The following is a 14,740-nucleotide window of genomic DNA, read 5'->3' on the forward strand; positions in this document are numbered from 1 at the left end:
GGTTGTAATGCACACATTCTGTTCAAGGGAATAAGCAGCAAAAAGCAGTGTATTTTTGAGCTAATTCTTGAATTATCTAATGAACTTATATTTAGCAAAACCTGTTCGGCCTGCTGTCAAACTGGTGTCTGCAGAATGTTGAGAGTAGAGGATACTAACCTACTAGTTTCATGTAATGCTGGTGAGTGAGGAGTAATAAAGTGAGTGAGATGTGGGATCAGGGATTGATGGTGAGTTCCAGAGGGTTACATATGGTGTCAGGATGTGATGTAGTTCTGTTGGTGTGGTATGTTTTTAGGGAACAGTGGTCTGGTGAGTGAGAGAAGTTACATTGGATAAGGTATGGAGGATATTGTATTATTGGACAGATATGTAAATCTTCAGAGGCAGGAGTGTTCCCAGTATCCTAGGTAACAAGCACGTTATACAAATTAATGGCTTTAAAGATGAATACATGGACAGCAAAGCTTGTTTTGAGCATTTTGATACTTTTCAACAGTAATTTAGTCATAAAAAGTAATTTACAGAACATAAAAATGCAGGCTTACATTGATTTTTAATGCATATGTAAGCTTAATTGCCACCCATGCACACTTGTTGGTACACACCAATTTGCTAGTCTTTAGTCTTTAGACTTCTTACTAGAGATGTGCACCGACCCCCGTGTTTTTGATCTGTGTCTCCTTCGAGGTTTTGGATCTGGATTTGGTTTTGCAAAACCAACCTTACGTGTTTTGGTTTTGGATCTGTATTTTTATAAAAAAAATGATAAAAACAGCTAAAATCACTGTTTTTGTTCGTACAGTATTATTAACCTTAATAACAATAATGTTCAGGCAATTACAGTCATTATTAACCACCTCACAGCTCACAATATTGTTTTCACTGCTTTTTTCACCAATAGAGGCCAAAGGCTGCAGCGAGCTGGCTGGCTAAAGTAAGTGACAGAGCAGCGGCACAAATGCACAGCAGTCTAAAAAACATTTAGGACATCTATGAAACATTGCCACACAGCAGTGGCAGATAGGATGGCAGTTTAATAAACTATAAAAATGTGAGTTAATAATGCCCCAAATTGTGCAAAATGTAAAGAAAAGAGGTGTAAGATGGAATTGTCCTTGGGCTCTACCATCCACTCTTATGTGGGATATTAAAAAGGACATGCACAGTTTAACAAACCAAGCACTTTAGTGACACGGACTCACACTTTTATGGCTGAAGTCCTTAGTTTGTTTGGGTCCCCACAAAACAATTTTTTGGAAGGACTACCTCCAATCATTAAGGAGGAGGTTGATGATGAGAGTGGTGGTGGTGGAGATTGCAGATGCTGGTCCAAAATGCTGGTAGCTGATACTGGACTGCTTATAGTGAATTTACAAATTATTATAATTTTGTTAAATAAATTGCATGAACTCGCTGCAAATGACCTAACAGGGAGGACATGCCTAGATGGTTACCGTCCCTACCTCTACTAACTTTGGTTTCGCAAATGGTACAGATGCCTTCACAACTGTTGTCAGGATTTAGGTTAAAATAATTCCACACCCAAGATGTGGTTCTGGTCTTATGCCCAGGCATGACAATATCTTTCTTTTTATCATGAGCAAGAACTGCTGCCACTGGTGGCTGATTTACACAAACAACATCCTCACCATCAACATCTTCATTAGCATCAGATAGGACACAAATATCCCCCTCATCCTCATTTTGCACTTCCTTCACACTGTTATCCTCAATTTCTTTTATTTCACAATGGAATACTAGCACAGCTGTCATGGCGTCAGCGATCCAATGTGCAACTGGGTGATAGCTGTTATACTTGTTTCCTCTATCAAATTATTGTTTAACAGTTAATTTTTTTTAAACTACTACTAGTAGTCTTCTTGGTTCCTTTCTGGGCTGAAGATCCACCCCCAGCAGCAGCAGCAGGCTTAGCTCTCAAGGATTCTCCTGAGGAATGCTGGATAAGGGAGGAGTCACCTAGCCTTATCCTGGATGCAGAACTACTTCCAATCATTAGTGAAGATATTGATGATGAAGGTGTTGGCGGTGGAGATTGCAGGTGCTGGGATCTAGCTAAGGGAAGGGAGTTAACTGAAGCTGGACTATCTGTTGTTATTTTTTTAGCACCAGTTTTTGATTTTCCTAAAATGTTCCATGAACTTGCTGCAAATTATGTAACTGGGAGGAGGGTCCTAGATGGTTAAGGTCCCTACCTCTACTTACTCTGGCTTTGCAAATGGTACAGATGGCTTGACAATTGTTGTCTGGATTTGGGTAGAAATAATTCCACAAATGAGAAGTGGATTTTTTGTCTAATGTCCAGGCATGATAATGGGCTTTTCCATATCATGGGCAACAACAGTTTCCACTGGGGCCTGATTTACACAAACAACATTCTCTTCAACAACATCCTCATCATCAACAACCTCATCATCATTATCCTCCTCATCCTGGTGCACTTCCACAGCAGCATCCTTGATTTCTGTGTCAGCATGTTGACTTGTGCTGCTTATCCCCACATTTGCAGAGGGCACACAAACGGTGGAAGGAGGCTCCTCTTCGAGTACAGTATTGGAAAGGTCAGGCGCACACATGGCACCCGTTGAGACACTTAGACTCTCCTCAGGGATTTGTTATGTTTCTGAGCACACAGTTGGTTCCTGTGACTTAAAGATTTACATTTTTTTTAAACTTCTACAGGGAGAAGGGTTTACATCATCATAAGAGGCAGAACCACCAGTCATAAATAGAGGCCAAGGTCTTAGCCTTTCCTTGCCACTTTTTGTGGTGAGAGGCATATTGCCAATTTTATGTCTTTCTGCAGCTAACTTTCCCTTTGTTTTTTTTTCTTTACCACTGCTAAAGATTGTTTCTTTGATTTTAAATGCCCAGACTTAAGCCCTCCTAGGCTTTAGTAGATTACATTGACAGACTAGTATCATCACTGGTGAAAGCAGCTCCAGCACTAGTATGTTCCTGCTCTCCTCTCAGCTCATCTTTCTCCATATCAACAAACACGAATGAAGGGGGGTATAGCACACATGTCAATTTGTACCAAAATTTGCAGCAAATCCAGACTGAATAGAAATGCTTCATGCTTTGACTTTCAGCATGAGCAGTTCATTTTCACACAGATACATGCATACATCAGTGAGATGCATGCATGTATCTGACTGTAACAAGCTTAGAAACAGTTAATTTTTTAGAAGAAATTTTGTGGGTTCCCCCCCTAAAACAGAACCAGCCCCAGACTTTTCAAAGCCAATCCTTGTTGTCTAAGTACAGGGGAAAAAATTGCGTAGGCTTCCCCCTGTACTTAGCATAACCAGCACTGGGCTCTGAACCAGTCCTGGTTCTGGAACTACAGGGGAAAAAATTGCGTAGGGTCCCCCTGTAATCTCCAGAGCCAGAAATGGACCCTTTCTAGTGGGGGACTGATGCTTAAGCCAGGGGAGCCCTATCACCGGGCCTTCCAGCCGCAGCATCAGCCCTGACCACTAGTCAGTCCAGGCCAGGGATCCCTGTGGAGTTGGGGACCCCTCCAATAAAGTGGTCCCTCTCTCCAGGGCACCCCTAGCCTAGGCTGATAGCCCAGGGCTATCCCCGGCACCCATGGGTGTTGGGTGCTAGGTTGATAGTGTAGTAATGTATTATAAAATTAGAAGTGTCAACATTGTCTTTACCAGTAGAATTGCAAGTCCCAGCAAACCTCCCCAGATGCTGGCACTGGAAGAACCACAAGTACCAGCATTTGGGGCATTACGGGCCTGCTGGTAAAATAGCAAAAGCAATATTAAAAAAACACAGGACACACACACCGTACACAGTATAATTTATTAAACATACATGGACTTACATATGTACTCATACTCACCTATGTATCCCCTTGTCCAGTAGATCATCCATAGGGTACCTGTGTAAAAAAAACATACTCACCTTCTCCTATGCGTGGCTAGGTCCTCCTCTTAAAATAAAAAAACAAATAAAACCAAGCCATGCAACAGATAACAACCATGATGGTTGTTATCTCCCGAATGAAGAGCTCAGACACAGCTCTAGCCTTTGTAGAGCCGTATCTGAGTGTTCATTGGCTGAGAGAGGTCAGCCCCTGTCTCTCTCAGCCAATGAATGGCTCCATCCATTGAAGTCAATGGAGAGCCGCAGGGTAACTAAAGTTTATTTTGCAGTTCACACCAGTGACTTCAATGGAGGGAGATGCTCATTTTCTGTGGCATCAGCCCCTCACTAGAAAGGATCTGGTGCTGGTTCTGGAGATTACAGGGGGACCCTAAACAATTTTTTTTCCCCTGTAATTCCAGAACCAGGACTGGATCAGAGCCCAGTGCTGGTTGTGCTAAGTACAGTGGAAGACAAGGAAAATATAAGCAGCGCTATAGTGGTGTAAATTAATCACAGATACATATAAGTAAAATACCTTATTTATTTTAAAATATATAAAATGTTTTATTAATTAACCTATAATCATAAGCATCCTGTACAAAAACTTATTTGTAAACATACAGTGTACATAAGAATTACATCAACCAGTGTGTATAACAATCTGTGTGCAAATATATAAAAAAAATCTATTCATAGTTAGCTCAATGATTGCTAAGTTCAGTCAAGAGCAATGTAAGAAAAAAGCAAAATGATTGATAGAGCTGGCTTGCGACCTGCCATGTGCTCCAATACAGTCACTCACCATCGGTATCCGACCACTGTGGTGTATTAAAGGTGTAAACGGAGCTGGCATGTGGCCTGCCAGATGACACTTCTATGCGATTGTATCCCCTGATACCTCCGGCATACACTCTTGCTGGTCTCCAGATATTGAGATGTGTAATAATGAGGGGGCCAGCAGAGCTGACTTGCGACCTGCCAAATGTGGCTCAAATGTGACTAGGACCACCCTATTCTCATAAATGCTGGATCTCTATTGAGCAGAAAGTGGCGTAACCTCAATGGTGCAACAGCATGCAAATAACTATGCTTCTGGGTAAAAGCACAGCAGCGTGTATACTGTCATGAATAGCAGCAGGTAGGAATAATGAATTTCCCAAGTATAGTGGAACCCTATGCAATTTTTCCCCTGTACTTAGTCAACCAGGACTGGCTATGAAATACCGGTGCTGGTTCTTTTTTAGGGGGAGACCCCACGTCATTTTTTTTCTAAATATAACTCTTTCTAAGCTTTTTACAGTAAGATACATGCATGCAGGTCACTGATGTATGCATGTGTCAATCCGGCCTGCTCATGCTCAAATCGAAAGCATGAAGCAGGTCTATTCATTTGGGAATTTGAAGCTTGATTTGAAGTTCAATTTATTGTTCAATTTAGTGTTCGATTTAAAATCGAATAATAGTAAATAAGGGATTTGTGTGTTGGTCTATGTAAAAGTACAGATGTTTACATTCGATTTGGCCTTTAGTAATACCCAAATGCAAAATCGAATGTAAATCGAATGCAAATTGAATACCAAATCACTCAAAAATAAAATTGAACTTTAGTAAATTTAATTTGTCCACTTGAATGCCTCATTAATAAAGTTTTGCTTACAAGAAAATAGAGTTGTCCCGTGTGTTAGCGTCTCCTATATGGAATAATGGAATAATATTTATTATTACAAAATGGTTTATAACCTGCTAGCACGTATTAATAAAGAAGTCACTCCTATTCCAGGTAATGACTTATCAAACCCAGTTAATTAGTGTGATTATAGCTCAATATCTTAATAAATAAGTCTCTTTAATAGCTCACAACAATATTTCTGGTCTATTTTAATCACATCTCTTAACTTGGCTGTGAGCCACGTGGCTTACAGCCAATCAGCGGCCAATTACTCTAGAGCGGCCTCTGATTGGCTCAAAACCCAGCAAGTGATAGAATCCATGAGGTTTCCGTCATTTGCCAGGGAAGAGACATATGTGGAAACACATACATCTCTTCACTATCCCTGGTCCGGGTAAGTCGGTTTGTTATTTTGTATGGCTGGAACTTTACTGGAGAAGAGGACCGACCTGTGCCAGGAGGTAGGTGAGTATTTTTTTTTCTTAGGGATAATTGGGAATTTCTACTGGAGAGTGGGACCGATCACTGGTGATAAGGGAAGTATGTATGTGTGTATTGGGGTGTAATAAACTTATACTTTGTACGATGTGTGTGTCCTGTCATTTTTTTACTATTTTTTTTTTACAGTGGGGGTACCAGTGCTTGCTGCCTACTGGCACTTGTAGTTCCACAAGAGGCATAGGACAGGCATGCTGGCACCTGTAGTCCAAATAGTATACATTTATGATTATGATTATTACCCCTGTATCCATGGGTGCAAGGAAGAGCCCCGGGCTTCAGCCCCGGCCTGGGCTGCTCAGGAGAGGGGGTCCCCATCTCTCCAGGGATCCCCGGTCTGCGCTGACTAGTTTGGGGTGTTAATACTTTGGCTGGGGTGACCTGGTGAAAGGGTCACCTGGCTGTGGCATTATACTCTGACTAATTTGAGCCTGATGCTGGTTTTAAAAATACAGAGAACCTCTGGCAATTTTTCCCCCGTATTTTAAAACCAGGACCAGCTTACAGAGCCCAGTGCTGTTCATAAAATATGAAGGACCCCTACACATTTTGTCCCCTGTATTTTCAGAGCCAGCACTGGCTCACAGGCCTGGGGCTGGTTATGCTTTTGGGGGAAGAACCCCACATAATTTTTTTTACATTAACCCTTAATTTGGTTAGTTATAGGCAACATACACCGATCACACTGATCTGTGTATGTTTCTGCTAAACACGAAGCTCAGGAGGTAGTCAATTTAAAACTTCTATTTTGGACAGAGTTGGAAAAAATTACACCCATGATTATAATCACAATTCTTTGTAATTTCCGTTTTGTATTCCTGTCTATGGAAAGTACATGCAAGTTTCCATTTGTGTTTTCACCTGTGTTTCGCTGAGAGCTTCATGATTTTTCACCTGAATTTGCCTTCAGTAAATTTGCTAGCTGTAAAAAATAGCCAAATACACCCGTGACTGACATCTCGACCAGACACGGTTTTTAGTAAATTTAACGCTATGATTCATTCTCAAATGGAGCCCTAGGTGTCAGAAATAGAGTTTATCAGAAACTGGGGTATTTTTGACATGGAAAATACAAGGTTATGCTGGATGGGAGACACTTTAAAAATGAGTATTTCTATTTTCTAACATGTGTATGGTAATTATCCTATTAATAACAATGAAAAAGAGTTGAGATAGTAGAGTAGTAAATCAGTCCAACCAGCATAACACTCAGAATAGCTCCATCATTATTAGCACACTATTTCAAAAAGTCAGTCAAGGCAAAGAAATAACAAAGCTTAAAGAAGAATTTTGTTAAGCAATTTGTAATTCTAAAAAGGTGGCTAAAAGTTCCATATGTGCAAGCCAAATAAAATTATCTCATACAGAATGTAATGTAATGCAAACTACAAAAGAATATGCAAAACTCAACTCTTTGTTGGGGCCTCAATGCCACTGAGTGCACAGGAATGTGCTGTGAAGTGTAATAAAACCTTACTACATAAATATACAAACACAAATTTGACTGAATATTTTTATAAAAAGTACATTTACGTACTGTAAATATATTTTCTTTGGATTTGTTCGCAGAGCCTGTTACTCCCTCATCAGTTTTTATGAACAGAGCATACTTGGAAGTAGACATACATTTCAATGTGTCGTTCCTGGTAAATGTATAAAATAAATAAACAAAGACTTAAGTTGTGCAACAAAGATCTTTTTTGAAAAATTATTGAAAAATGTACAGTAGCTCTAACAGGTTAAAATAATTAGTGAGTGGAACAGGTTTATAATTTTGTAAATCTTTTCTTACATTTGGGTTTTACAAAGATGAGCATAGATAAGTCTATTGTAGTGGGCGTAGGCGGGTTGCACCAGTGCTGGAATTTGAGGAGTTAAACAGGCCAATATCCCTGAGCACCATGTGAAGCCTAAACTTCTGCATTTTTTAAATTGAAAATATATCACTTATAAAGTTACCGGTAACAGCAGTAGGGATTTGTTGATTTGGGTCGGGGCCCCTTGGGCTAGCTGTATGGGCTGAAGTGTGAACGAAGCTCAATAATGATATTACTCTTGCAGATTATTAGTAGCCAGAGAAGAACAGATGCAGAATGCTGTGAATCATTAACTGGAACAGAATGCAGGAGTTGAAAGCAGAACAAGAAGCAGAGGTACTGATCTTCAGGGAAAGAAGTTGTACTGGCAATGTGCTGTCAGCAGTTCCTGGATTAAATAGGACACTGTAAGTGCTGATAAGCTGGGTAGAACATGTGACTGAAGTTGCTGGGGATGAGTTTGTCAGTGCTGATCATGTGATACTGTCAGAGATGGTGGCACTCATGATGTAGAACACCAGGAGCTGCACGTTTACAATTGAGTGATCACAGGCCTTGGGGATGCCGCAGGCGGTTTGCAGGAACACAGATATCAATAAGGTGATACCACCAGATAATGATGGTCCGGACCCTGATGTGTTCAGGTATTAGCAGCGTAATCCAAATCTTCCCTTTGTACTTGTTAAAAAACCTCTATGCTCTTTCTCAACCCTCTCATACAGTAAGGTTCTAAGAGAGCTTATCCTGGTAATGTTATACTTAAATGGACACAAACCCAAATATAGCTGTGCAGACATATTTACTAAAGTAAGAGTTTTTAGAAATGGAGATGTTGCCCATAGCAACCAATCAGATTCTACTTAACATTTAAGTAGCACATTCTAGAAAATAATAATAAGAATCTGATTGGTTGCTATGGGCAACATCGGTATGCAGTCGGGAAGCCGGTGGATCTAATCCCGACAGCCGGCTTCCCGACTGCTTAATCCCGGCGAGGGTTAAATGACAGGAGTCTAAATCTAGACGCCTGTCATTTTACCAATGCCGGGAGACCGGGGCGCCCAGCATCCCGATCGAAGGGGTGCCGAGTGTGGATAGCCGCGGGGGGGGTTTAGGGCTCCTGGGGAGGACTAGGGTTAGGCATCCCCCTGGGAGGTTAGTTTTAGGCTAGGGGAAGGGAGGGTTAGGCACCCCCAGGGGGGACTTAGGGTTAGGCACCCCCTGGGGGACTTAGGTTTAAGCAGCGGGGAAGGGGGGGGTTAGGTTTAGGCACTTAGAGGGGGGATTAGGGTTAGGCACTGGGGAGGAAGGTTAGGGTTAAGCACCCCTAAGAGAGAGTTAGGGTTAGAGGGTAGAATTAGGTTAGTCAATACTTACCTTAGGGCGATCGGGGTTTCCTCCTCTGCCGGGATGCCGCTGTCGGGATTCCAACCGCTGGGCATGGGTCCGATGGTAAATTCTCCATTTCTAAAAACTCTCACTTTAGTAAATATACCCCATACAGTCCCATGTATCCCAACAGACCTAATTTCAGAAATCAAAACCGGTGTGGACTTTCAGAAAGAGACATGGAATATCAGCATGTCAATAGCAATTTGGAGTTTGCCTTGGATCAGGGATAAGTCCTAATTTGCCCCAAATTGATTATGCACATCTCCAATACATCTATTATGCTTGCCCTTTTACCAAATTAATCTGTATACATGCAGCTTCTATTTGGTGAATCTTTTAGTGGATTATGGAGGTTGTAGTTACTGTTTATATAAGTAGTTGAATATTCCCAAATGGAACAATAAAGTCGCAGAAAGTTCCAAGACGCTCTGATAATGTCCCAATTGTGGAGGATAGTCTTTTCTTTTATAAAGGTGCTTGCTTTTTGCATGGATCCTTTACCAAACCGAACCGCATTCAAAAAGAGAAAGAAAGGCAAAGGATAGTGTAGTATTTCAAAGCAAATGGTATTTATTGACAAAACAAAAAATACATGCATTAGGCCCACAAAGTTGACATTACAGATAGATGCATTATATAGTTAAAAAACAGAGTATTCCCAAATTTTGTTATAAATAATGGATAAATAATAAAGATGGAACCATACTGTAATGAGCATCTGGATAGGTGCTAAAAGTGAACTTAAATGGGGAGTTTCCTGATTCCTCCAATCTCCCTTCCAGCAAAACTGCCCAGGTGTCTACAGGTGGTCCTCAGTAAGTGCAGATGGACACAGGTCAGTCCATTATAACCGCCAACATGTTTTATGTACAAAGACTCTTTTTGTTGTAATTGAAATACTTCGCACAGTATCACCATACTGAAGGATTTTTGATCTGTATGCAGCCTGGAAGAATATAAAGCACAGCTATCCTGAAATGTTGGCCAGTGGGTGGGGAGCAGTCAGGGTCTCTCTCTTGTCTGTTGATATATTGTCTGGCATGATACTAGTGGTAACATCTACTTCAGTTTTACAAATGCTTAATTCTTACAAGTGAAATGGTGATTCTGTGTCTAGTATTTCAAGTACAATATGAACTGCAAAGACTGTTTACTATTTCATACAATTTAAAGTAGTTGCAATCTGGATGCAGTGTTACATTTGCTGTAAATAGAGCTAAACTTCTTTAAAATACAGTGGAATTAAGGTGTTTTTTTCAAAAGCCTTAAAAGAGTGTGGTATGAGCTATCTTATACCGTATAACTAATATGCATTTTGTTGTTCAACATTATGAAGGTGCTTTGAATTAGGTAGGGAAATTAGTGCCAGACTTTTGCTGTATTTTGCACACATTGTAAAACTAGATGGCATTGGTGAGCCACTGAAACTGTGCTGTGATGGTGGCACAAACTCAAGGTTTAAAAAGGGGTGTGGCCACACCTATCTGCTGCCCAGAGGATAAAGCCCAGGTGGAGCTGTGGCAGCCAAGGAGGCCAGTGAGTTAAGGAGACCAGGAGGTCTGTGACCATTCCCGCAAGAAGCAGGCAGGACTCTGTGACTATGTGCACAGACTGGCTGCACTTGATAGTTAGGGCAGAAGAGGTGAGGTAGTGCCCTGCCTGGGGGCTAGGCTGTTTCTTATTTTCTGTTGCTGTATGTTGATGACACTAACACAGTAAAGCACCATTTTGTTTGTTTTAACCCAGAAAAGGCATATGGTGTCCCATATTGGAGCACCCAAATACTGCATTGCTGACCACTCTACTAAGCAAAATACTAGGGGGCCAGGGAAGCCCCAAGCACTTGGAAGTCTTGGTCGTGCTCGTTCACCCACTGTCGGACATTTCTAGCCGTGTGACATGTCGCATTGTCTAGCTGGAAGATCTCATCAGACAATCAGCATGTATGGGTGTATGTGCTCTGCAAGGATGGATTCATAACCAAATCAGTTGAGGGTGCCTTCCACATGGATGTGTGGGCCCAGAGAATGTCATGAAAACATTCCCAGGACCATAACGCTGCCACCAGCAGCTTGTGTTCTTCCAGCAATGGTTGCAGGATGTTTGTTTTCCGATGTTTCTCACCAGAAATGCCAACATACTTCCATGTGATGAAGGAGAAAACGTGACTCATCGGAGAAGGCAACCCTTTGCCAATCAGCGGAGGTTCAATTCCGATACTGGCGTGAAAATTGAAGCCCTTTCCGACGATGCACCTTTGTTAGCATTGTTGCAGTGACCATCCGTTTGCTTTGGAGCCCCGTACGCAGCAGGGTTTGCTGAAGTGTTGTTTTAGACACACGTCTGGTGGCCCCCAAGTTCATTTTGATAGTGAGCTGCTCCACTGTAGCATGTCGGTCAGCCAAGTGCACCATTCGTATCTGATATTCACCTCTCACATTAATGGCACGTGGTGCTCCTTAGTTTCCACGCCTGTTATTTGCAATGGTGCTATGTGTCCAGTCACGATACACCTTCAACACAGCAGCACGCGAACAGTTCAATAAACTACACTGTTTCTAAAATACTGCCACCCTTGGCCTGAAAGCCAATAATCATCCCTTTTGGCAACTAGGATAAATCGTCCATTTTACAAATGACAGCAATGAGTGATATGTGTGCAGACAGCCTTTCGCACACCTTATATACCCACCAAGCCAGCGCACGGCAGGTGGTGTACTTCATGGGCTACGCGCTGTACTTCATGGGCTACGCGCTGCCGACATCAAATGTAGGAAGTGGTCATAATAATGTGAATTGACTGTGTATATATATATTCTCTTTATACATGGCTGAATGTTTTGTGTTTTGATTACTATTTTGCAGTCATGTCATGATTCAATATGTGCTTTCTCACACTCTAATCAGAAAAACTGTATTGGATTGGTTATTTGCAGACTAGCCCCAGGCTTGTCCTTTGCATCAAGCATTTTAGAATTGTCTATCAGAATTTTTTTTTCAATCATATGGATTTACCTGGAAAATAATAAAAACAAATTAGAAATGAAAAACCTTAATTAGGAGTACATTAATGTGGCGAATAAGGGATTGGGGAGTATTTATTTTAATCTAATTCATTATTCTATGTTGTATGTTTTGCATTTTTTATGTGGCAAGTTTCAGCAGTTCTCTTTATTATATAGAGCTGTACACAAATAATTTAACCCCTTCGCCATTGAGTCTTTTCTAACCACTGCACTGAGCCTATTTTTACATTTTTCAGGCTTGTCACTTTCCAACATCATTATCTGTAATGTTTTTATGCAATACACACACAAATTCTACTTTGTTTTTTTCCAGAAGACACCTCTTGGAAAACTGCCCTTTACATTACGTTGATACAGTCATAAAACTATCATAATATCATACAGATAACATTCATTTCACATACATAACATTCATATCACATACAGTACATAACATTTTACACACACACATATTAATTTTACACTCATAACATTATAATGAAGTGCACGGACCCCTATGTTTTGGTTCTTTTTCATCATCGTGTTTTGGTTTAGCCAAAACCACTCTTGCGTATTTTGGTTTTGGATGTGGATTTTTTATAAATAATTGATAAAAGCAGCTAAAATCGTGTAATTTGAGCCTATTTTTGTTACTACAGCATTATTATCCTCAATAACATTAATTTCGAGTCACTTTCAGTCAATTTTGACTACCTCACAGCTCCCAATATTGTTTTCACCCATATTGGCCAAAGGCTGGCTAGCTAAACTAAGCAACTGATGCTGATTAATTAAGAAAATTTCATTTGAAATGTGGCCTTGCGAGATCTGTTTTTCAGCAACTAAGAAGAGAAAAGGTAGTAAAATAATAGAATGTTAATATACCCAAGGATTTCTGACAAGGGTTGCAAGACAAACTGGCCATACTACATCCTCCCTACCCTCCCTTCCTAAACGGGCAACAACCAACCCCTGTACTACATTTATGAGGTGCACCAGAGAGTCTGAGTATGAGGGGAACTAGCTCAGAGGCCCAAGGGCAGTACAGGGAAATGGAAGTAGAGTATGTAGTGGAAGGCAGGTGATGCATTGATTGGTTGGTTGATTGATTAATTAATTAATTGATTGATTGATTTAATTTCAAATGTGGCCTAGTGAGATCTGTTTTGCAGCAATGAGAAGAGAAAAAGTCATAAAGGATACAATGTTTTTGTGGATTCCTGACAAGCTGGACATACTACCCCCTCCCTCATTACTAATTGGGTAACAACCCCTGTAGTACATTTATGAGATACAACAGAGAGTCTGAGTATGAGGGGAACTAGCTCAGAGGCCCAAGGGCAGTACAGGGAAATGGAGGTAGAGTATATAGTGGAAGGTAGGTAGGCACTGGGACTGCATCTTAGATCAGTGGAGGCTGTGTGTGAGTAAAAGCTGTAAACAGAGACATACCTACTGAGGTATTGAGAACTGTTAAGCGCTACTGAGATACTAAGCATTCCTGAGAGATACTAACCCCTATTGAGAGATACTGAGAACAATTGAAAGATATTGAAAGTAAATTAAGAAGCATATTGAATGTAGTGTGTAATCCTAACTTAAGCAAGAGACTGAGCTAAAGATCTTTGTGTGCTGAAAACATGATGTATACCTTGTTTGAACAGGTATTAATTCAGTGAGTTTCAGTAAGAGAGGAAGCCATTTTGTGAGAGAATCTTAAGCTGATTAAAGAGTGATTGATACTGTGAGTGCTGAAGATAGCTGTACTATTGAAAGTGGAACTGTAATAATAGGGCCTGAGTCAGGTCTGAATGCTAGTGAGGGTATTACCACAGTTTTCCAATTATTGGAAAACTGTGCATGTGCAGGACCCATTCTATGCATGTGCAGAATTTGTCCTACATTCTCACTCACAGATCCCCTAAACCTCATCACGATTTACATGATTGATGTTACTGAGCAGCATTCCCAGAAATGGGGCTGCGTCACCCTTGTTTTCTGAGAGTGGAGAGGCTAGGGTCTGTGTCGGTGTATACAGATTTCCTGGCCTCGCAAGCTGCCATCCTGTGTAAGCTGACCGATAGTCAGACTCTGAACTCAGATTGCAATTAATGTCAAGAGGCGACTGCTTCCTTTAGGTGCTTCTTGCAATATTTTAAAATATGCTGGAAGGTATTACACAGCCACTTCCATGTGTCTGTGCAATACCGTCTGGACCTGAAGCAGGCCCAGTGTTCCTTATCATTGGAAAGCCAAAGCTATTGTTTCTCTGAAATCAGGAAAGGCCAGCATTAGATGCTAATCCTACCATCCAGAAACTCCAACTACAGAAGTTTGTGCTTGCTTAAACATAAATGACTGATGTTTAAGTTTTTTTGCTAATCTGTTTTGCTATCACCTTATATCTGTGTTTTGTAAATATTGCTGCATATTTAGAGAATAACAACAACAACCAC

This window comes from Taudactylus pleione, unplaced genomic scaffold (assembly GCF_031769625.1).
Source record: "Taudactylus pleione unplaced genomic scaffold, aTauple2 ptg000381l, whole genome shotgun sequence".
NCBI lineage: Eukaryota > Metazoa > Chordata > Amphibia > Anura > Myobatrachidae > Taudactylus > Taudactylus pleione.